The following is a 25,597-nucleotide window of genomic DNA, read 5'->3' on the forward strand; positions in this document are numbered from 1 at the left end:
GCTCTTATAGCCCAGAGTCTCCAGGATCACTAATGCTGAAGCGTATATCAGCTCATTGGTTTCTGTGATTGTTACGGTAGGGATCGCCCTCAGTGCTGCATTCACACTTTCTATGAGACTTTCAGATGGTACTTCACATAGCCGTTGTAATCGGTTTCTAGGTTGCCCAGCTTTCATTCTCGCCATGATCTTAGCTTTCAGGTCAGTTGCTGCCTCGCTCAGCATTTCATTCATTGGGGCTGGCCACCCAATCTCATCATCTGCATTCATTGGGGCTTGTCTCCCAATCTCTTGTATGACCTCCTCCTCTGATCTGGCAGCCTGGGGCCCTTCGCCATGGAACCTGCGTTGTACCTCATCAATCTCAAGTTGTGACAGCAGTTGCCGTTTGTGGATGTTGGAACACTGAGCTACTAGTTGTTTCGCGGTCAACCGTGACTGTGGGGTTCGAAGTAACCATTTAGCCCACATTCTCTGCATGTAGCCCCTCTGACTAGGGTTGCTTGAGTAGTAGCATTCCAACAGAGCCATGTTATCGCCTCTCGCCCATCTCCGCTTTGTTCCAGTAGCCCATTTTTCATCAAGGTGCTCTGGTTCCCCAGCACCTGACGCAGACCTTGTTTGGCCGGGCGACGTCTGAGCCGGCATGTCATTCGTTTTCTCTCATCATTGTATGAGGTAGGCATTAGCGTGAAGGATCTTGCCCAAGGACCCACACTGGATGGTGTTATGTGCTCATTTTTGCCCCAAGCGGGATTCGAACCACCGTCTCCCGTATGCCAAACCGATGCCTTACCAACTGAGCTATCCAGCCGCTTCGATATATATCCATCCATCCATTTTCAACCTCGCTTATCCTGATATCGTGAACAGGGTCGCTTATTCTAGCTGACTTCGCCCAGAAGACAGATTACACCCTGGACTGGTCGCCAGCCTGTCACAGGGCAGATACAGAGACAAATGGTCATTCACACACGCATATATATATATTTAATATATGTAATCAATCGATCAAACACACATTCAATCACCTGTTTTGAACAGCGTAGACCAGTTTTAGGCAAACTACGGCCCGTTGGTCTTTTTAATCCGGCCCGCCAAAGATTGGTGCACAATTAAGGTTTGATTGCATTAATTTTGTTTGGACTTGTAATGACAGGTATTTCAACACCAGCTGGTGCAGTTATTTCAAGTTGCAGAGCATAGGGTGGGAGGGGAAGACGAAGAAAGAGGGAGAGAGTAATGACCATGGAAAGGAAAGTGATATGTATCTGATTAAACGAAGCGGGTAACAAAGTACGAATCATTCAGGAGACGCCTGTAGTCGGAAAGCCCCCAATCTACGAGAGTTTGAAAAACAAGGAAGCGATTCTTACTCAGTCCGATACTGGCAATTTCGATGGCCAGAGTGAATTGCTTGTGGCTCCAGTAAATGAACATTTCCGAGAATGTTTTGACTGTTATCATGTTAAAAACTTTCCGCAAACTGGAGCACGAATAAGAGTCGGAGAGCAGTCAAATGTGGAGAGCGTGAACAACAGGGGGCTCAGCACACATCCTTGAGGAGAACCGGTGCTGAGTATGATGGTGGAGGAGAATGTTGCATTATTACTGGCATACAAAGACATGCGCTATCTTCTTTATTTTCTTAATCTCTATATATAATCTATAATATAATCTATAATCTCTGCCCATTTTTGCACCGAGTTGCAAACTGAGCTACTGGTGGTACATTTATTATTATTTTTGTTTATGTACTCCCTTGATCTCCTGATTATCACAAAATTTCCACCTGCCATTTTCTGTGATGTCATTGTGAGGGGTTTGCAACTAAAGTGAATAAAGATGACCATATCATGTGTCACGTGTGTGATGAAATGATGACATGAATCTATCGCTATTGTAAAACATGAACACACTGCACACACGTCTACATTTTCCGTGCAAAAAAATAACAAACAGCTGAGCAATCAGCTGCTCATTCGAGAAACTAAAGTTACGAAGAATACAAATCCTCTTGATCAGCAAAGCTGGAAAAGACGACCGCCAAATATGATCTTTTGTCGGGTATCAATCCGATACCGGTTTCGGGACTTGCCCATTCCTAGTTGTGAGTCTCCTTCTCCAGCCAATCATGGCTCACATACACTAAACTTTCTGCAATTGCGCAGCCGGGCAGTCGGATACAAAATCTTGCCATCAAAACACTCACGGCAGGTTATGAATGAGCATTTGATTCTTTGCGGCATTCATTTGCTCAAGAGTGTGTGCGCAGGGTGAGTGGAGTGGGGGGGGGGGGGGGGGTGATGATCATTTCAGACGTCCAAACTGTCTGTTATAGTCTGATTATGTCCTTATTTGTACCAATTTAGACCGTGATGGATGAACATGAATTTGGGCATGCGGTGTGGATGCGCTGACTGCAGTGAGAGAGCTGGACATGAGCAGGTGCTCCAGGTTGTCACACCAGCGTAACAGCTCTGATCCTGTGGACCGTAGTTCAACGTCACAGACTTTTGTTTTCGTAAGGATGGTGTTCCATGACTTTTCCACTCAATATACTTTGCTATATTTACCCTGTTGAGATGGTTACCAAACCAAGCCGAAAATTATGTAAAACAATTTAAATCCAAAGAGCATTGACATCATTTCCCGGGTTTGCTAGAAGCTGACAATTACAAGACAAAAATATTCAAGAGCCTATTGTAAAAATGGACGCCTTGTTTGGGTCGACAAGTCTTTGTGCATACACTATGTGTGATGGTCATAATTGTTTTAATATTTTATACACAAATGTTTCTTTTTTAAATGCCAGCACAGTATTAACATGCACTCATTCATGCAGTGAGAAGACTTTAAATGTTTTTTTTTTTTACAAACTATGAATCCTCCGTAATTCAACTACAGTCATTTTGTTTTTGTACAATTCTTTAATTGCACACGTGGACAAAATTGTGCTCTTTCCTGAAGATACAAAATTCACAATGGACACCGAAATTATTTTTTCTTAGGCATGCCATGATCATGATCGTCTTGAGATGTTTTTTTGTTGTTGTTGTGCCCCGCACCTATTGCACAGAGAGAGAAAGAACCTGTTTTGGATTCAAAGAAGCAGTACCGCAAAATTTATTCAAGATCAAGATTAGCATGGACGTTGTCACAGCAGCCGTTTTTGAAGAATTTCCTCCATGAGTAAAGAATGACTCCAGAGGGTTTGAATCAATGACAATGTATTCAATTTACAGACTTGTTAAGCTGAGTTGAAGACAAGAGCGGGAACCTCATGCAAACATAATGAAACCAGTACTGGTTCATTGTCAGGGCAGAGGGACTAGTGGTCAAGAAGGCAAGAACTAAACGTCACCAGAGAAACCAAACCAAGGTGTACAGGAGGGCTACGCTACACAGCTAGCCAAAACAGCAAGTGCGGCAGGTAGCACAGCTAACAAACTTACCAACGGGTGGCGCTTCATACTGGCCTTTCTGCTGCAGAGGAGAGTGTGGCTGATGAGGTGAAGACTGGCAGGTGTGTATGTGACGCAGGTGCAATGATTGGGGAGACGCCCATCGTGCACACTGAATTAAAGGGAAAGGCAATCGAAAAGGGCTGGTGCCGCACAGTGGAACACTGTGGACAGACACAACGGAGTCGAACAAGACTATTGTTGGAAAACATGGCGATTCCCATCATGACTAAATTACAGTTGTTTTACAAAGAATGTGTAAGCCATGAAAACTGACTGACTTAAATATGGATGGATGTGATCTACCTTCCGTTGTCAGTAAAACATTTTTTAAAAAGACCTGTGTGACATTAAAGATGACACAATCATTTAGTGTATTTGAGGATTAATACCAGTGGATACCACAGATTCAACACATTTTTTGTGGGATTATTTTTTTTATTCTATTTGTACATTTTTATTTTAAGGGGGGTGGATTGAATACATGAGAGAAGTTTTTAAAAAGGAATTTCCATCTCTTTTTTTTGTAGGTGTTTTTTTTTCCTCAATGCATTCCAATGGCTGCCAGTTCCAGACAGATTTTTGACATTTGCAGGCCTGCCCGGTCCCTATTCACTGCAAATAGCGGGGGTTTAGCCTCTTACAAAAGCAAGGAACATGGATGACAACGTCATGCTGAAACTTCACGAAAGCACAGAGCGGTGAATTTAAAAGCGGGTTGACTAAAATAAGACGCAGTGTGTGTGTGTATGTGTGTGTGTGTGTGTGTGTGTGTGTGTGTGCATGCGCGTGTGTGCGTTCGACGCCGGCACTTGGGATTCGAAAGGCCTTGAGCAAATTGCATTTATTGCTAATATATAGAAGCTGAAATATGATTGGATAGAGGAAAAAAAGGCAAAAACCGCTGGAAACTACTCTGACAAAACACACGCTAGCAAATGAAGGCAAAAGACTGGTGGAAATAAATCATTACCAAATACAGTGTAAATTGTAAATGTAGGTCCGTGCTTCTGTGTTTGAGCCTTAAATGGACTGACCGCACGCAACTGTTCAAACTCTGTCAGGAAATTATTGACTACTCTAATCTTCAATACTACAGTCATATTAATTTAGGTTCGTGGCAGCCGAAGTCTCTTTGTATCGCTTTATTTGAAGGACCAGAAAATCCCATCGATAACAAAATGAAGCTGCTAAGCCCAAACTTCAATTCAAGTTTGATCTCATCTGTTCCGACATGAGTGGATTTGGTTTTAATAGCTCGCTTTAATCCGTCTGATGTGATTTAACTCAAAGCAGCGCAGGTCAATGATGGGAAAAAAAACTTGGAAAATATGATCATGTCATCCAGAAATATTGGAGAATTACCCGTCACAGCCGGCAAAGAGGGCATGAATGGTCCAAATTCTCATTTGGAATTACATTATGTTCCTTTGTATACAAATCGGCTTACTCATTGTTTCGAGAGATTGCACGACAATGCCATTAAAAATGCAACTGCGGCCTTCGGCGCTTCCACCGAAGAGTGTGTTGGAAGTGGAATCGAAGAAGAAAATTGGACATCAACAATCGTGCATACCATAATCTAACACGGACACAAACTAACACGGGAAACCTACTCGCACGCCCCAAAGGGGGTTTCCAATAAACCCAGGAGTAATTACATCCATGCTTAAGCTTGACATGCGGGCTTAACCGTTTCTGAATATTACAAGCCTGCAAGTCAAAAGCGTGATCATTCTCGGGGCCCGTTAATATTCACATGTCCTTTTAGATTCGATTCATTGAATCATTCCTAAGAACCAGTTAACAGCTCATCAATCCTTACAAGCCTTCACAATAAATACATAAATAAATGAAAATAACATGCCTATGCATTGATTTTAATTAACCCTTTCGTGGACAATGTTTGCTACAGTGGACAGCTGATCATGTTACCAGGTTACAGGGTCCTAGAAAGGGTTTAAATGATTTACAATTGTAATTGGAACAGTTGGTGTTTTTCTTTCACAATAATCATACGAAGAAGAATAACAACAACAGGCGGCACAATGGTCAACTGATTATCGCATTGGCCTCATAATGCAGAGGTTGTGGGGTTCGATCCCGGCTCCGGCCTTCCTATAAGGAGTTTGCATGTTCTCCCCATCCCTGCGTGGGTTTTATTCGGGTACTGGAGTTTCCTCCCACATTCCAAAAACATGCATGGTTGTTCGTCTCTGTGTACACTGCGATTGGCTGGCAACCGGTTCAGGTTGTCCACCGCCTACTGCACGAAGAAAGCTGAGATAAGCTCCAGCACACCCGCGACCTTCATGAGGATGAAGCGGATTGAAAAATGGAGGGATGGATGGATGGAGGTGCCATGGTGAAAAACTGGTTAGCATGTCAGCCTCACAGTGCGGAGGTGTAGGGTACGATTCCAGCTCCAGGCTTCCTGTGTGGAGTTTGCATGTTCTCACCGTGCTTGTGTGGTTTTCTCCGGGTGATCCGGTTTCTTCCCACATTCCAAAAACTTGCATGGCAGGTTCATGGAACTCTAAATTGTCCCGAGGTGTGAGTGTGAGCGCGGATGGTTGTTCGATTCTGTGTGCCCTGTGATTGCCTAGCAACCGGGTTCAGGGTTTACATTACATTATTACACCCTCATCCACACCTTCATCACCTCCCGCCTTGACTACTGTAATAGCATTCTCTACCGTACAACCTCCAAACTCCTCAATAAACTACAGTACATCCAGAATGCCGCCGTCCGCCTGCTCACCCACACCCGCACTTGTGGTCACATCACCCCAGTCCTTAAAAACCTCCACTGGCTCCCCGTTCCCCAGTGTATTCAATTTAAACTCCTCCTACTCACCTATAAAGCCATTCACAATCAGGCCCCCTCCTACATTTCAGACCTTCCTTCCCGCAACCTCCGCTCCTCAAACACAAACCTGCTTGCCATCCCCGTGACCAAGCTCAAAACCCGGGGGGACCGAGCCTTCTCTGTCACCGCCCTCACCCTCTGGAACGCTCTACCATAACTCATCCGCAACTGTACTGACCTCCTTCAAATCATCTCTTAAAACTCATCTGTTCCACAATGCTTTTAACACCTTTTAATCTTTTTTGCCCATTTTTGCTTTTTTGTTCATCTAAATGTGCTTTTGTAAATTATGTATGCTTGTTTTAAGTGCTCATTTTTATCCTGTTTTTTAAGCTCTTGTAAAGTGTCTTTGAGTATGATGAAAAGCACTTTCAAATCAATGTATTATTATTATTATTATTATTAACCCCTTTCAGGGACATCGGTTACTACAGTGGACCGCTTGCCATGTTATCAGGTTACAGGGTGCATTTAAGGTTAATTGTCAGGAACCCTTAATAGATATAATGTGCTATGAAACTATCACAACATTATTTCTCAAGGGTGTGACAATGTCTGTTTTAATGTAGTTCTGATGAGGAATCAAAACGGCACATCATGGCCTTAGTGTTGGACTTGATATGATCGAAGAGCTACTGTACATGTCTGTGCTTTGGTCTCCGTCTTCCGATAAGAAAAAAAACAAAAACGCTGGAACATCACAAAAAAGCTCACTGAACTGCTGGTCCAGTAGTTCTCTTTTCAAAGCCGAATTGGTAATGCACATCACATTGCCAATGTGATTTATGGCTCCAAGTTGAATCAAGCGGTCTGTGATCTGCATTATTTCTTTTTAATAAGTGAAAACTCTTACATTGTCCGAATCCAGTCTGTAGACTTGTGTAGGACTTAAAATGTAGCATTTTTAATGGGATTATTTGGACACATTGAATAACACAGATTATTGAAGTTGTTTATACGAGTTCATGTTTATACTGTTCCCCCGCAAAAAAATGCTGACCCCCAAATTCTTTCCCCATTTTAATGTTTAAGACGATCAAACAATTGTAAATATCGGATCAATGAAGATGTTATTTATAAAGATAAATATTTAAACCTACCTGGCAATGTGTGCATGATTGATATAGTTCGCCATTAAGATATTATTGATGCATTGTCTCTTATTCAATGGAATGAGACACATATCCTGTAATACTGCCAAGTTTTTTTTGCAGTTAATGGACACACAGTAGATTTCAATTTATGTGTCTGCAGAATGACTAGAATCAATCTGTCATCATCACCATTTTTTGGGGTGGTATTTTTATTGCCAGTGAGCCATTCAATCATGAAAGAGTGCATTCATGCTTAACGTTTTGCATTTGCCTCAGTGATGTGAGCCAAAACGCATCAAAATACCAATCATGAAACGGGGAAATGGGACGCAGGCTGTATGGCTTAATTAGTAGTAATTAATTAGTTTAGCTGTGGAAAGGTGCATCAAAAGCTGAAAAATACACTTATGTGTTGACATTTTGCACTTTTACAGGAATATTTCTGATTACCTAAATCAGGGGTGTCAAAACTCATTTTTGTCTCGGGCCACTTTGGAGTTCCGTTTTCCGTCGCCGAGCCGTTACGACGGTGAAACCGAATAAATGTTTAATCATCCCTTCGCATAACTTGGACACAACCAATTGCTGGATTCCTGGTTTTGAAATCACTCAAGTCAACTCTCTGTTTGTCAAATTAGGTTTAAAGATTTTTTTTTCCAGACAATGATCTTTTTGGATGAAGTTTCTCTTCAAGTCTTACCTGGCTGACAGTTTCGGCTGTCACTTTAGGCTTCATCGGAGCTGTCACTGCTTCCTTGTGACGTGTCTTAAAAACGATTGGTTTGTTGTTTGTTCCACTGTTGTTAAAATGAGTGTAAACGGGCTAACAAAATTATTGCAAAATCTCAACGCTATTTATTTTGTGAATGAAACACTTTGTTTTTCTTCTTTCTTCTTTCTACCCACAATATTGCTGCTATAGACTGTAAATTTCCCCAGTGTGGGACAAATAAACGATATCTTATCTTATTACAGATGACAATTTGACATTATGGTCCAGATTATAGCAAGGATCATGCAAGTTGACACGCATGATTTTCTTATAAATTCTCATGAAATGATGTGGCGGCCCGGGTCTGGCCCCCGGGCCTTGACTTAGACACCGGTGACTTAGGTGCAGCGACCTTGGTTGCTTATCACAGAAGTGACAAATCATTTTAACCTTGGAGAATCCACGGGGTCAAATTTGGTCCCTATAAATTCTGCTACTCAAATGCTGCCCTTAAATCCCAAAGGGTCAAATTTGGCCCTAATCATAAATTAGGATTAAAGCATTAAATATTTGAAAAAAAAATATATTTTGGTGTTCAGTGAGCATATAGCAGTCATTTAATGTATAATTCATCATTTTCCAAAAGAGAAAGGGGTTCTTGGCTTCTCCAGGGTTAAACGCCAGTATGAGTAGGCCATCTGCAAAATTTGTCATTTTTTTAATAATTGAAGATTCAGGCACAATCACACCTTGGGACAATCAACCTGCCATGCATGTTTTTGGAATATGGGGGGAAAACGGAATATCCAGAGAAAATCCAGACAGTATCAACAAACAGGATGTGACAAGACATTTTGATGTTTTAGTGTGAGAGGAAAAAAAACACATTTTCAACCATCTGAGGGGATCCAAATGTTGACATTTCTGACCTGGAGGACAAAAAATAAAAATAAAAATGTGTTCCCCTGAGCTACGTTTCAACATATCGACTTTGTGGATGTGAAGTTTGTTATAATCCATGTCACCAGATATACATGAAGATTTTAAATGTGACTTGGAAAGCCACCATAGCAAAAAGGGCTACCTTTTTTTGCAGTCTTCCATTTGTCCTCTCACTTGTTTTTAAGAAATAGAAATTCACACCAATGCGTATGGCAGCATTTCAGTACTGCTGATTAAAAATTGTAAATTGGGGCTAATTAGCCTGTCTTGGGTTCATTAGGGGCTTTGGCGACCCAGCTCTCCCTGCATGTATATTAAAACTCTTTAGACTTGTCTGAGACAGCACTTGCATCACCGGCCATTGATGCCGTGGATGTATGCAAAGGGGCTTCCTCACGCTTCCGTGAACAGCATAACATTTAATGTCTCTTTAGAGAAGAAGCATTTCATTTATTATCTTCTTGTTTTCCCTATCGGTTTTAAGTTCATGTTGAACTCATTAAATGGCAGTCGGTTTTTCTTTAACTGTGAGAGCCGGCGCCAGCCTTTCTTGACCATTTGGACGACCGTATTTTCCACACTAAAAGGCGCAATGGATTATGTGGTGCACCTTCAATGAATGTCCTATTTTGGATTTTTTTTTTTTTTATATACAGTCAAACCTCGGTTTTCGAACGGCTCTGTTCTCAACCAAATCGGTTTTCGACCAAAAATTTCGCTTTTTTTTTTTTTATGCCTCGGATTACGACTGACAAGCAATTCTCTACCAAACTCAGCGCACTTGAATGCGCCACTTGACTCCTCTCGCCTTCCTTATACGAGGAAGTGTAACATTCCATTGTGAGCAGACGTGTTCAATAAAGTTTTTTTTTTTAAAGAGTGTGTTTTCGGTTTTGGGCGGCCCGGTAGTCCAGTGTTTAGCACGTCGGCTTCACGGTGTAGAGGGTTCGATTCCAGCTCCGGCCTCCCTGTGTGGAGTTTGCATGTTCTCCCCGGGCTTGCATGGGTTTTCTCCAGGTGCTCCGGTTTCCTCCCACATTCCAAAAACATGCATGGCAGGCTGATTGGGCGCTCTAAATTGTCCCTAGGTGTAGTGTGGGTGTGGATGGTTGTTCGTTTCTGTGTGCCCTGCGATTGGCTGGCAACTGATTCAGGGTGTCCCCTGCCTACTGCCCGAAGACGGCTGGGATGGGCTCCAGCACTCCCTGCGACCCTAGTGAGGATCAAGCGGTTCGGAAAATGGATGGATGGATGGTTTCGGTTTTGGAATAAAATAGGTTTTCGAATAGCCTTTTCGAACGGATTATGGTCGAAAACCGAGGTACGACTGTATTGGACGCACTGATTATAAAACGCATTCTACAATCCATCCACTAGATGGAACTACGCTCAAAGAAAAATGCAAACAGAAGGCTCAGATGTCAGTAAAGAGTCGCAGACTGGACTGTCTCAAAAGTGTTTGTTATTTATTCCTTTGTTGTGTATTCACAAACGAGGAAATCACAAAATACATTCTGTAGGGGGGATATGGAATTTATTTAGTGATTTCCTCGCTTGATTTTAGTTTTGATGCATTATTTTCAATTTTCGTAGTTTCACTGAAGTAGTTGTTAATTTACGTTTTTCAAAGGCGGTCTTGAACGCCTCTCGAGTGGAATGGAAGAAGAGAAGACACGGAGACGGACAAAGACGTACCTGTTTGTTGAGACTGTGAAAACCATTAATAATGTGTGTGTTTTAAAAAAAAACACATCCTTTTTTCGGAACTGCAACAAAAACAGCGACACAGTTCACCAAACCAACAGCAAGTTGCCGCTATTGTATTTCCGTGTTCTATTGCATATCTCCAGCAAGGAGCCATTTTGGGACTTTGGGGACATATTACCGTAAATTAATGACCTTTGGGTCAGCAAAATCCCGCGGCACCGCGTCCGGCGGTATACAAATCCACCGCAGTCCTGGCGTTAAGCGCCTAGCAAGGCGGCGGACCGGATCCCCAAGCCGACCATCCACCTTGGGTTATGAAGGAATGCCCACCCTTCAAAATAAAACACAGGGCCCGGCGCACCCTCGGTCCAACCTCGGGTGCTGCAGACCTCCTGGACCACCACCGTCGGCCACCGCGCTGCCGTGGACCCTGGCCACGGGGTCGAAGTGCGGGGGCGGGGTTGCGACCCGTCCCCCTCCCTCACGCTACATAGCCCCCAGGATGGGATTACCGTAATGACCATACACAAGGCGCGCCGGATTTTTAAGGCGCGCTGTGAGCTTTTAGGTGTGCCTTTAAGGGCGTACAATACGGTAATTTTTGAAGGCTTACAGCAGGGGTCCCCAAACTTTTTCCTGTGAGGGCCAGTTTGTAACATCAACGATCGTAGGGGAGCTTAAAAAATTTATTGTTTCCCAGAAAGCCACACATAACCAAATAACCCTTTCCAGGTTCTCTACGGAAAAAAAGTCAGGAAACAAATAATAACACTATTAATGAAATAAATAATAACTAAATAACCCTCTATGAGTTTTTCACAGAAAAAACAGGAAATAAATAATAACTAAACAACTCTCTCTCTTTATAGCCCCTTGAAATCCACAAAAAAAGAGTTCTGCCATCTACGAGAACGCCACCTTCTTTATGTCTGCTACCGTCTTGTTCACGTGTTCTACTAATTGAATCAGGTCGTTTGCAAGTCATTTAGCACCATGCTCTCCACAAACATGCGGTGTGATAAACCGGAGAGGGGGCACCCATCATCCGGGCGCACCCCAGCCCAGTGTCAAACGGCGTTCCGCGCGGCCGGAGCCGCTAACCTTGACCATCCGGGGGGCGGCGGCGTTACGGTATCGGCACATCTAGGCGGGATTCTGACTTAGAGGCGTTCAGTCATAATCCCGCAGATGGTAGCCTCGCACCATTGGCTCCTCAGCCAAGCACATACACCAAATGTCTGAACCTGCGGTTCCTCTCGTACTGAGCAGGATTGCTATCGCGACAACACATTATCAGTAGGGTAAAACTAACCTGTCTCACGACGGTCTAACTAAAACACTGAAACATTCTATGGTGTGTAAATAACTTTGTGACCTTGATTTCAACCCTATTTGCGGCATGGTTCATTTTGCCACGAAGACCACCTTTGTACTTTTTTTTGTACAGCTTCCATGGAAATGTGAAGAAAAACATTTTAAATTTTTCTGCAGTTGGGGACGATCTAGGAAAAGTCATAACATTTCAAGTTAAAAAAATTATCATTAAGGGGTTTTTTGGGGCGTTTTTAACAGCAATGGGTCATTTTGACCCGAGGACAACAGAAGGGTTAGAGGGCCGGATACGGCCCTCTAACCGGATAGGGATACGGATACGGATACGGCCCGTAGTTTGGGGGACCCCTGTCTTACAGGAAATTGAGTTCTGTAGCTATATAAGCATGAAACAGACCAAAAGAATCCTTTCTACATCTTTTTTTTTTTTTTTACATTTGCGACACCAAATGATGCTTTCCGACTAAGTAACAACGTAACCAACACAAAAAGAAAAAGGGCACTTTGATTGCAAAATAACAGTTTATTCCAAGGGAAAACACTGCACTGAACCATGAAGTGTGTATGAACTTTTCATGAACGGTGAACTTTAACCACGTTCTCACCACCCTACTGCTTTCGGACGCCATCTTGCCATGCACATGAAGACACCCACACATACGATTTGGCACTAAATAAATGGGCCTTTGCAAACTTATTTTTATGTTTTGGCACTAAACAAGTTCAGAAAAAGTGGTTTGACATCAAGCCATGTCATGAAACAACAATGTTTTATGTTCGCGGTTTCCACTGGTGACCTTTATCACATTGTGGTGAGTATGCCAAGCAAAATGTCGTATGCAATATGATTTTCCACAGTGGGGCTACCTTATTGGGGTTGATGTCTTCTTCCATTTGGGGTTTATGACCATGGACGCCCTCATAAGTCATTGTTGTTGTGTTTTGATGGGGAAATCAGTTTCAAAATGGAACGCATTTTCAGCTCTGAAAAAGTCTCAACAGGACCACTATTCTAAATGTCTATAGGTGGTTCGATTCATGTCAGAGCAACACATTTATTTTCTCTACCATTTATTTGATTACTTTACAGCTTAATCAGTTACACAGAGGAAATCAAGTCCCCTACACTGGAAGCAAGCGTCCAATTAAAGAAAAAAAAAGTTGTAGTCATCAGGCTTTTGTATCTAATGACAGAAATTTCACCCCATGTAGATGAAACACATCAGCATCTTGACAACATTTTTGTTCCGCACCATTAATCCGCAGAAGCTTCTTTAGTCTGAAAAACAAAATGGAATTAATTAAGAAGATGCAGGAAACCAAGTTGAAGAATTAATAAAATAGCATTGCTTCTTAATAGACACCAAACAAATGATGCCATTATTCTTTAAAAGGCGACTTGACTCGGTATGCTGGCGCTCATTTCTGACTCAATTACAATGTCGGGAGAACGCTGCTTTCTACCTTTCTGAAATGAGGTTCCAATGAGAAAATATAATTAGGAATTATAACGTTGGGGATGGCCGATGAGAATGTTTGTTGGTTTTTACTTAGGAAACTTTACTTTTGTTTCAAGTTTGTGACAAGAAATCAAGATGTAACAAATGCTTTATTTCCGCTTACCAAAACAAATCTTTGCTTCGAATTCTATTGCACCGAGTGACATCCTCCTAAACCAGACGGCCAAATAACTTCAAACATACGGCCCGCGGGCCGGAACCGGCCCCCAAGGAGGTTCGATCAGGCCCGCATGATCATTTAAAAGTCAAAGACTACATAAGACATTGAATGAATATTTTTAATAAGCTGAAATTCATTGATCATCCACTAGGGGAACACTGTTTTGATCAGAGAAGAAGACAACAGCAGTCTCGGTCTGTCACTGAGACAGACCCAACACAGCAGTAAAAGCCAGCTACCTAATTGCTAGCAAAATTGCATTAGCATCAAAGCCATGTTTCAACGGTGACTTTGTGAAACGATGCATGATGAAGGTAGCTGAACTTGCATGTCCCGAGAACCGACGAGCTTTTGCCAATATTAGCCTGACGAGGAATACCACAGAGCATTTCGGACCGATCAGCAGATTTAGACAGCCAATAGAAACGGAAAGTCAAGTCATTTTGTCAAATGTTTCATAAAAGGTATGTTGATTAAATTTCAACATTTTCCGAATGTTATTGTGCTTCTTTCTATTAAAATAAAAGAAAGACATGATATTTTGGTTATTTACAGCAGAGTATAGTATAATGTTCCGGCCCAATTGACATCAATCAAAGCCGTATGTGGCCCACAATGTGAAATGAGTTTGACACCCCTGTCCTAAACCATATACAAAGTACTTTGGGAAAAACAGCAGAAGCTTGTCCTAAAAATATCTGGTCACTGTGTTCAAGATAAAAGCTTATATCGCTCCTTGTTGGCAACACCACACACCTAAACGCTCGCTAACATACCTCGTGAGTCGTGGAATGTAGTTCCACCTGAGGATAAAGATAATTCTACGAATCTCAGACTCACTGAGAGAACCGGATTGTACGAAAAAGGCCAGAAGACCATGTCCATTTGACAGCAGTAACAGCTTGTCACTGAAAGCCAAGAGGGAAACGTAACAAGCAACAATTGACCATCGATGCCACCAAACTTAGTGGAGCTGAGCTGTCCACAGCCATGGGGTGCCACAAATGGTGTTGGGGTGACCTGGGTCAAGCTGGGGATGGATGAACGATGCGATGAGTCTGAGGGAGAAGAGGTTATGCCTTACCTGAGGACAGGGAGACCTTCTTCTAATCTACTCTGTGAGGCGGGGGGTGAGGGGGGTAGGAATTGCAGAGCTCAATTTAAGACCTAACCCATGAAATTAACACCTCCAGCTCTCTTTTCTGATACCAAGAGTGATTTCACAGAAGTAGTAAAGCCTCTTTAAAACTTTTCAAAGTGAGAGACAGCCCTGAATTTATTTCGGGACTCATTTTATGTGCCTCCTCTTCCACACGGAGGGCCACATAGTCGAAAAGTGCCTCATCTTTCACATGGAGCTTACACATTGAAGGAATGTGCAGGTTGGATCTTTTGGGTGATTGAAATATTGGCCAGGAAAGCAAAAATCTTTTTTTTCCCAATAACAAAAATACTGACGGCCCACTTATTTGTTTATGCACTCATTCAACCTGGTTGTACAATTCTGTTGAATATGGCATGCGACACCTTTTCTGTGTTGCCACTGTCACTGTCAAAATTGATATTAAGGTGGATAAAAAGATAGCTCTCTCTCATAGAACAACTTTAAGGATCCATTCCGCTGGGGAAGAACACCACATTGATACCATACCTCGTGGGTGATGCTAACTCCATCCGTGGCTACATCATTTGAAGTACTGTTCCTAAAGTGTGGCGCCTTCAGGATGCGGCATGAGTGACGACACGAAGTCCACAATGAAAATATGGGGTTTTGTTCCCAACCCGTGAGAACTGGTCCCACGAACATGAAACATACAAACAAGTGCATTACAAACCAAATAAAAGACGAAACTAGAATGACAATTGATGTAATATAAAATGCACACAAACCTCGTGGACTCACACCCATAAGGGGCGAGACTTCCCATCGTCGTCTTGCCTCGTACGGTAGGTTTGCAGCACTCTTGTCTTCTTACAAAACTATCTGTGTTTTACTAATGGTGTTGGCTGTACAGTGTCCTTGAGTGTTGTGAAAGGCGCTTACAAATGTGATGTATTATTATTATTTTAATGTGCGCCACTAAATGTGCACGGCAACTAGGGTCGCATGGACCTTTATCCGCGATAATTGGTTGCGGCCAACAATCGCCACTAGATGGCATCAGAACACCAATGATCAAACTGCTTAACGCGAAATATAGGCAGCAACATAATGCTTTGTTAGCATTTGTCTCCCCATCTGTTCCTGAAGTAAAACAAGCCCAGACTCATTTGGAGAACCATATAACAACCCACACTGTTGTATTTTCACCATAGAAATAGATAATAATGTGAAAAAGCTTCAGAGAAATTGATCAATTCAAGTTTGGCGATCTTAGCGAGCGGCAACCCAAGATGGGAGCCGGTGGTTTTACTTCTCGCTACGGTAAGTAAACCGCATTGTTAATCCATTCATATATAACGCTATGACGTTCGTCTTGTCTACTTATTGTTCAATGATTTTTAAATGAATCAATGGATAACTGACATACGAAGTGCATTTAAAAAACTAACTCAACATTAATAACTCGCGAAACAATACTCACAATTTCTCTCCGAACCAAATCTACGTCTCTCTCTCTCTCTCTCTCTCTGAACACCTCGACTCGCTCTGCTTTGGCGCCAGAATACGAGACTCGTCGAGCCTGATCACGTTACCTTTCACGTAATTTTTAAAAATATATTGATTTATTCGTGCTCCACACGCAAAGCCCCAAACAAGACGTCAATTTCGCCTGGCCACGTGACAAAAACGTCACTGACACATGCCTCTACCCGAGACTTCATTTTTGAAACTCACTTTTACTCGACACAAGCTTCGAAGCCCCGTGTCATTTTGTCCATCACCCCTCTGGATGTTGCTCAATGTGGTCCAAGGAACACTGGGAAGTTGTGTGAAAAGCTCAGACACATGTAAAATGAGATGAAACATTGATGCCAATGTACCAGTCAGCTAATCACAAAAAGTACACATACCTTATCAATCAAGCAGTGATGTGTTGAACACATGGATGTGTGATTGTATTTTTGATGGAAAAAAAAAAAAAATCTACCGTGGCGCTGTTATTGTGATCAGAGTGGTTCTCACTGTTCGAGCTGTGCTGCGGACATTGGCAGGTCATGGACATTATTGGACTTGAAAAAAATATGTATATATAATTTTTTTAAATTGAAATATTAGTTCTGGTAATATTCTGATTTTTGCCATTCATTCCCGCACATGTTGCATTGTGTATAAACCAACTAAAGAGAAATTCAAATCAAAGATAAACCTCCTATAAACTGGAGTGAAAAGCAAACAAAAGTAAAATGAAACATTAAAATAAAACAAAAACCTTGAGACAACCCTTCTATAACTGGATTGACGATAAATACCAGCTCTGAATGTAGTAGAGCATCGAGAACCTTGTAGCATGACAATGCCATCATTAATGGTTCCTTAGTCTGGCTGATTGCTTAATTGAGACCAGCAAAGGATAAGGGTAAGAACTAAATAAAGAGCTGCAATTGTCAATAAAGAGCATTCATTGATGAACCAATCAAAGCTTCATCAAATGTCACATTTGAAACAGTCCCGAAAACCCTCATCTGAGGCCAATTGATGGCTGATTATCTTGAGAATTGCAGCCATCCTGAACAGAATTTCAATTAGCCACTTCTGAAAAACATTCGCTGAATTTAAGATGTTAGAAAAGGCCACTCACTCCAATCAAGTTAATTCATTAGGGGGTTTTTTCTTCTTTTTTTTACATACGGGATATAACAGTGTCGCTCAATGGTCAACTCTATCTTTTCATCATTGTTGAAAGTTCTGTTATAAAGTGCAAGACCAGAATTCAATGAGAAGAGACCTTAGACAATGGGAGCTTAAGATAATGAATTACAGCGACGTAGATTGCAAGTAGATGAAGTAAAGAGACCTTTATACCAGATAAAATATTTGGAATATGAACCAAAATCTGTTCCCAAGAAATCTGCCGCATGTCACAGGTAAGCCTTGTGTATTGTGCTATGTTAATTGAACCACCTACCGTATTTTCCGAAATATAAGTCGCATTTTTTTTTCATAGTTTGGCCGGGGGTGCAACTTATACTCTGGAGTGACTTTTGTGTGAAATTATTAACACACCAGCTGGTTCGCCGCCCTCCGGGCGGCTCATCAGCTAGTTCCTGCGGAAGGCTGGTAAGGTGGTGGTTCGCCGCCCTCCGGGCGGCTCATCAGTTAGTTCCTGCGGAAGGCTGGTAAGGTGGGCCTTCGGCCCACAAAAGTGTTGTTGCTTGGTTCAACTTTTTGTTCATCTTCATTGCTTATCGCGAAAATAAAGAGATGTTTAGCTCTACTAAATAACTAACAATTTCATTGCAATGCTTGTGGGTAGACAACATTTTTTCGCTAAGATGCCCGCGCGATCGTAGTGAGCCACTGCCTGAGCGGCGCAGTGGCGGCGCAGTGGTGGCGCGGTGAAGTAGGTACGTTTTGAAAAGGGACAGACGGAAGGACAGACCGCGTGCGGGACGACGCGCAATATATTTAAAGATGATTATGTGTTAGTAATCATGTGTTTCACATGTTATTTTCACATTAAACCACACGAGGGCGCTCTCGGCCTGTGTCGATAAATCAACGATGAGTCTGACGTAAGCGACGTAGAAGAGGAAGCGGCGCATCTTCTACCTCCCGTGTTGGGAAAGTGTTTAAAAGTGACACCAAGGTTGAAGATTTCATTGGATTTAGTGATTTGGAATGAAACTGATAATTTGGTAAACTTGTTAGCATGTTCTTTATGCAAGAGTTATCTGAATAGCTTAATATGTTACGTCGTTACTGACATTACCAGGGATGTCAGTCATGTAACATTATACCGTACACTTATTCAGCCTGTTGTTCTCTATTTTATTTTTATTTTAAATTGCCTTTCAAGATGACATGTATGTTTTTGGTGTTGGATTTTATCAAATAAATTTCCCCCAAAATGCGACTTATACGCCAGTGTGACTTACAGATTTCTTTTTCCTTCTTAATTATGCATTTTTTGGCTGATGCGACTTGTACATATACAGTAATCTGAAAAATATGGTACTAACTCGGTCATTATGACACAAGACTAAAATACCAGGAACGAGAACAGGCATGACCCAAAATTAAATTCAAATAAAATGTCAGCTTTCTGGCTTCAGGAGAGAAAGTGTGGTGGTGAGGCACAGTTATTTGTTTGGACCTAAGCAGATAGAAAAATGCATTCATTCGTTTTCCGAACTGTTTGATCCTCACTATGGTCGCGGGGGGTGCTGGAGCCTATCCCAGCTGTCTTCGGGCAGTAGGTGGGGGAGACCCTGAACCGGTTGCCAGCCAATCGCAGCGCACACAGAAACAAACAACCATTTGCGCCCACACTCACACCTACGGACAATTTTGAGTGTCCAATCAGCCTGTCATGCATGTTTTTTGGAAGGTGGGAGGAAACCGGAGGACCCGGAAAACACCCACGCAAGCATGGGGAGAACATGCAAACTCCACACAGGGAGGCCGAGCTGGAATTCAACTCGGTACCTCTGAACTGCGAAGTCAACGTGCTAATCACTCGAATACCAGGCCACAGATGGAAAAATATGTTTCAAAAATATCACTCAATTCTAAACAATAAAAAGCTGGAATCATGACAAAATAAACAATAACAAAAAAAAAACACTAAGAATAAATAACTCGGTTTTTGTTGCGCTATCTCTGGCGTTTATAACAGCTCACAGCCACCGAGACATGACCTTCATGAGTTTTCAGCAGTAATCTTCATCAGTCTACCATCAACTTCCTTTGATGGATTTTGCCAGATCAGCTTTGCAGGTTGGAGTTTTGTCATGTGACCATTTTCTTCAACTGGCACCAAAGATCTTTAATTGGAGTGTGACTATTTGCATGCCATGCCTTTGACCTGGTGTTTTTTTTTTTCATCAAGGAATGTTTTCACAGTTTTTGTTCAATAGCTAGAGATGCATTATCATCTTGAAATATGATTTCATCATCCCCAAACATCCTTTCAATTGATGCGATAAGTGTCCAAAACGTGAAATGCTGCATTTGTTGAAGCTAAGGATGTCCTGATCTGACCACATGATCAGAATTTGGGTTTGATCACAAGCTTTTTTGCTGATCGGGGACTGAGACAAAAAAAAATAATTTTCTTCATTGTATCAAATTCATTGTCAAAAAGTAACCAAAAGCTAAAAATATCCTGTCAAATGGAGCAGTATAATAGTTTCGTTTAATTTTATACTACATGATATTACATTTTGGGCGGGGGGGGGGGGGGGGGTGGCATAGCGGTCAGAGTGACAGAAAGAGCCACACCCAGGGAAACAGAACCCAGACAGGAGGACAAATACTCTCACGAAGCTTTGTGACAGAGCGGTCGACTTCATCAGCTCCCCTGCCCCTTCGCCTGGGGAGCCGATATAATGGCCTTTTAGAGTTGAAACGAACTTTAATTTAATAGCCAATGAATATTCAACTTCAAATGAATATGCAACATATGTTAAATGAATATTCATTGTATATTTCACGTATGTATACTTTGTCTCCTTGTTGCTGCACAGTCAATGGCCCGGCGAAGGAAACCGACGTGGCGCGTGACAAAAATGACTGACACCTTGCAACAATCAATGAAATCAATTTAACCCTATCGAGGACAACGGTCACTACAGTGGACAGCTTATCATGTTATCAGGTAACAGGTTATCAGGATTGGTGCATGAACGAGTTAATATAGTTCACCAATTCACCCCTTTTCCTCTGGAGGCGTGGCTTCACGTAACAAATAATATTTGTCTCAGTTCTAGTTAGCTGGCCTAAGCTCATAGACACACAGCCATGATCATGCTGTATTTTTTATGCTGCATGCTAAAATCTGCTCAAATGAAGTTGCTGTCAAATCCCTGATTCATTTCAAAAAAGGAATAAAAATTACCAAGTTGAAATGAATGCAGTTTGTCACTATGCACAATGTGAATGTAGTGAATAAAATTCTGATTATATTATGAAGAGGACCAATTGATTGTTCATTACAAAGCAAAATGTATTCAGTAAAAATATTGTTGATCCAACGACACAATTATTCTATTGAATTTTCAGTAGGCTACACGATTACTGAAATATACCGCTGAAGATCTGTATACAACCTTCCTTCTTTGTTATCATATATTTTATATTTTTGTTGAATAAAACCCTTGCTTCAGAATCAGAATCATCATTATTGGCCAAGTATGTAGAACACACGAGGAATTTGTCTCCGGTATAACACGCTGCATTAGTATCATCATAAACAAGGACATGACAAATGGGTATGGAAGGACATTTCGGAATGTAAGTGAAACGTAGTGGGGTGGTACCATCCAGTGACAACTGTGAGACAATGTGCAAAGTATCAAGCAGAGCTAAAGTGATCAGTGGTAGAATACAATACTATCACAGGTGTACAGAAAATCCTTGAACCATTTTAGAGTGACCATTAGCAGTATTTGTTGTACAAGAAGAGTGACTACGTCAGTGACTGTTTAGGGAGTTAATGGCCAGAGGGAAGAAGTTGTTTAAGTGTCTGCTGGATTTGCTGTACATGGATCTGTAGCGCCTGCCTGAGGGGAGTAGCTGGAAAAGGTGATGGGAAGGGTGCGGGCGATCCAGGAGGATTTTCCGTGCCCTTTTCTTGATTCTTGCAGTGTGCAAGTCCTCAAGAGTGGGTAAGGCGGTGCCAATGATTTTTTTCGCCGTCCTAACGGTCCATTGAAGTCGGATTTTGTCCTTTTTTGTGGCGGCCCCAAACCAAACCGTGATGGAAGAACACAGGATTGATTCGATGACTGCCATGTAGAACTGTCGTAGCACCTCCTGTGGCAGGCCATGCTTCCTCAGCAGCCTCAGGAAGTACATCCTCTGCTGGGCCCTTTTCAGGATGGAGATGGTGTTGACTTCCCACTTCATGTCCTGGGAGACTGTGATTCCCAGGAACTTGAAGGTCTCGACGGTTGACACAGGGCAGTTGGATGTGAGGGGAAACTGTGGAGAAGGATGTTTCCTGATGTCCACGATCATCTCTACAGTCTTGCGCGTGTTCAGCCCAAGGTTGTGTCGGCTGCACCAGAGCTCCAGCTGCTCCACTTGTTGTCGGTACGCAGACTCGTCGCCGTCTTTGATGAGACCGATGACCGTGGTGTCGTCTGCGAACTTTATGAGTTTGACAGCTGGACTCGTTGAGGTGCAATCGTTTGTGTCGAGGGAGAAGAGCAGTAGAGAGAGGACACATCCCTGTGGGGCTCCAATGCTAGTGGTGCTTGTTGATGATGTTGTTGCTCCCAGTATCACCTGTTGTGTCCATCCCATCAGGAAGCTGAGGATCCACTGGCAGATCGTAGGGGACACACCGAGGTGGAGAAGTTTGGGGATGAGGAGTTCCGGGATGATGGTGTTGAACGCAGAGCTGAAATCCACAAACAGGATCCTTGCGTAGGTCCCTGTGCTGTCGAGGTGCTTGAGGTTGTAGTGCAGACCTATGTTGAATGCGTCCTCCACAGACCTGTTTGCCCGCTAGGCAAACTGAAGAGGGTCCAGCAGGGGTCCGGTGACATTCTTTAGGTGGTTCAGCACAAGGCGTTCAAAGGACTTCATGACCACAGACGTCAGAGTGACAGGCCTATAGTCATTCAGTTCCGATGTTGCCGATTTCTTGGGAACTGGGATGATGGTAGACTGTTTGAAGCAGGATGGGACCTCACACAACTCCAGGGATCTGTTGAAGATTTGTGTGAAGACCGGAGCCAGCTGGTCAGCGCAGAATTTCAGGCAGGAGGGGGACACTTTGTCGGGCCCCGCAGCTTTCTTGATCTTCTGCTGCTTGAAGAGCCGTCTCACATCCTGTTCGTGGATCTGGAGTGGAGAAAAAGAGGGTGGGGGGGTTGATAGAGTAGTTTCTGGTAGAGGTGGGTGTATGTGGGAAATGGGGGTGTCCATTTCAAATCGGCAGAAAAACATGTTTAGTTCCTAAACACGTCACGTCACTTGGATTAACTTGCCCAAATAAATGCTAGTCAAAACGAATCATTTGCTCCTCAAGTGAAATCATTTCATGAAGCCCTTATGGCACTGAGTAGCGAAGGTTTGCAAGAGGAGTGCATCTTCATTTCATTCAAGAACAAACCCTGACGTTGAAATTCAACAACCGGCTTGTGCATAAGCCTGGCTGCTGTAAAAACTAAAAACAGAGAAAGACTGAGCGCTGTGTAGGAAGGATTCATGTGTCGTTCTTTGATTGCTGCCAGGATATCAATCTGTGTTGAACTTCATCTGATCATACTTCATTTATTTATTTATTGTAATTATGTTCACTTACACCTCTGCATTTTCTCCCCACACTCATTATGTTTTTTCTTTTTTCTGTCTGGCTAAGATTTTACCGTCAGCATTGAAAAATTCAATATATCTTGGATAATTTAGCAGTACATGTTTTATCTTGGGTAATTAAACGAGTCACCTGTTCAGAGCAGACGAACTCCATCTACCATTTCAGAATCCGCTTAACTTGAAATCATGACATGCAACACAATCTCAATTTCCCCATGCATACAAATTAGGTAATGGAGAGCAGCATCCACGATTGTGCATTTGACCCAATAATCCCATAAGTGCTCACCAGCCCGAAACGTTGACCTTAGTCAGCTGATATACATATATAATAAATCGAAATATAATCAAATAAATAAAATAGCTGGAGACTCTTCTGTCTTCCCAGCACAACAGCGAGATTGATTTCCATCCATCGCACGCACAGAGACAGGCCACACTCAAACTCACACATCCAATAAGCGAGTGAGAATCAATTTCATGATAGCCGTTCAGAAGTCGGCCATGTGTATTTCATGATCATTTCTCTGATATTGGGTTATTATTTGCTGGTAAGTGAATCCCCCTATAGGGATTCATCAAATTTCATCTCTTCATCCATTCATCTGTCCATATTTACATTCACTGTGATTTTTGCAACCCGCCGAAGCACATATGATAAAGTCTTAGTTTGTGGAGAACAATAGAACTTTTGCTCTCCACTCATGACACTTCAATCTAAAGTAGTTTAGAGATATATATTCTTCTATACATATATGAACAACCACATACATACAGTGTCATTAAAAAGTATTTGCGTTCTCTTACTGGTCCCCAACCTTTTTTCTGCCACAAACTGGTTCATGCAAGTCCATAACCTTTTGCGGACTGGCAACCTGGGGTGTGGTAGAGGCGTTGGGTTGTGTCACTCAAATGCTACAACAACAAACATGAATCCACAGGGTATTTTCCTTTACTTGCAGCACCAGAACAATGGATCCATCCATCCATTTTCCGATCTGCCTTATCCTCACGAGGGTCGCGGAGGGTGTTGGAGCCTATCCCAGCTGTCTTCGGCCTGTAGGCGGGAGACACCCTGAACTGGTTGCCAGCCAATCACAGATCAAGGGTTCCGACAACACTAATATGGTCCCTCTATCTAAAAAACATCCAAAATGGCGCCGTAGTTGGCAGGCGTCGGCAAGAACTCTTCAAGAGCTTTTGTATATTGTTTTTGTCTTTTGTTTTGTCATGTGGCGTTTGTTGTTTAGTAAGTACTGATTTTGTTTTGTGATTGGGCTTTCTTGCGTGTATTTTTGATACGTTGTTTTTTGTTTGTATTCGCGGTCTTTATTTTTCTCCCTTTCCTTTTGTGCAAGCGCTTTTTGTAAATCGTTTTATTTGCCCTTTGGTCCTTGTTGTGACCAGCGCTTTATGTTCCCTCTTTATCGGTGCGATTTGTGTATTAAAATATATTTTTCTACGGAGACCTTGTTTACCTCTACGCTTTAGGATCCAAACTAAACTCGGCCTTTCCGAGACGAAACACTCACGAGCAGCATTTTTCAGTTTTGGTCAGCGGAGATGTTGGCGCTGTTGGACAGTCTGCGTTGGTGCAGCTGGATGGATGGCTCGTGGAAATGAGAATGAAGCGAGAAGTGCATCGGCACGGAACGCCGGTGCGTATTTGCAACTGAGAGTCAGCGCTTGGAATTGAAGCGGATTATGGTTCAATGGATTATGTGACTAAATACACTTTATAACAGCTAACTATGACTATGTCACAATACATTTTTAAAGAACCCAACAGACCCTTGTAATTGTATATTTTTAAAAAAAGCTCGCTTTCAACATTTTTTGTTCGGTCAAAGATGAGTTATCCTGCCGTGCACTCAATAAACATACTGCATGAAAAATAGCTCAAACAAGTCAGCTGTCACGTACCTATAGTCACAATAAACGTGGTGCCACATTGTAACCATATTTCGAGCTTCCTCTTGAAATGCGGCAACATAACAAGGCACCACAAAACAATGTATCAAGACCATGAATAACTCACCATAATGATCAAACAAGAGCCGCTCGCCGCATATGGTGCAGAGCGGGCTTCATGCAAGGCAATCACCTGTTTAACTCTATATTTCAAATAGGTCTCCTGTCATTGTCTGTGACATGCAGCTTTTTTCTTCTTGTTCATCGGCTCTTATGTTGTCTCATCATTGGACTTTTTCCCCAGGGCAACGATACTAAGAAAAATGTCTGTTTCATTTACTCATTTTGCTAGCTTGTGAATTTAATATTAGCGTTCAGTGACTGAGACTATTGGCATCTTGACAATCCAAATTGAGCAGTAAGACCTACAGTGTGAACGAAGCCTAAGTTTATGTCGAA

This window comes from Hippocampus zosterae, chromosome 7 (assembly GCF_025434085.1).
Source record: "Hippocampus zosterae strain Florida chromosome 7, ASM2543408v3, whole genome shotgun sequence".
Taxonomy (NCBI): domain Eukaryota; kingdom Metazoa; phylum Chordata; class Actinopteri; order Syngnathiformes; family Syngnathidae; genus Hippocampus; species Hippocampus zosterae.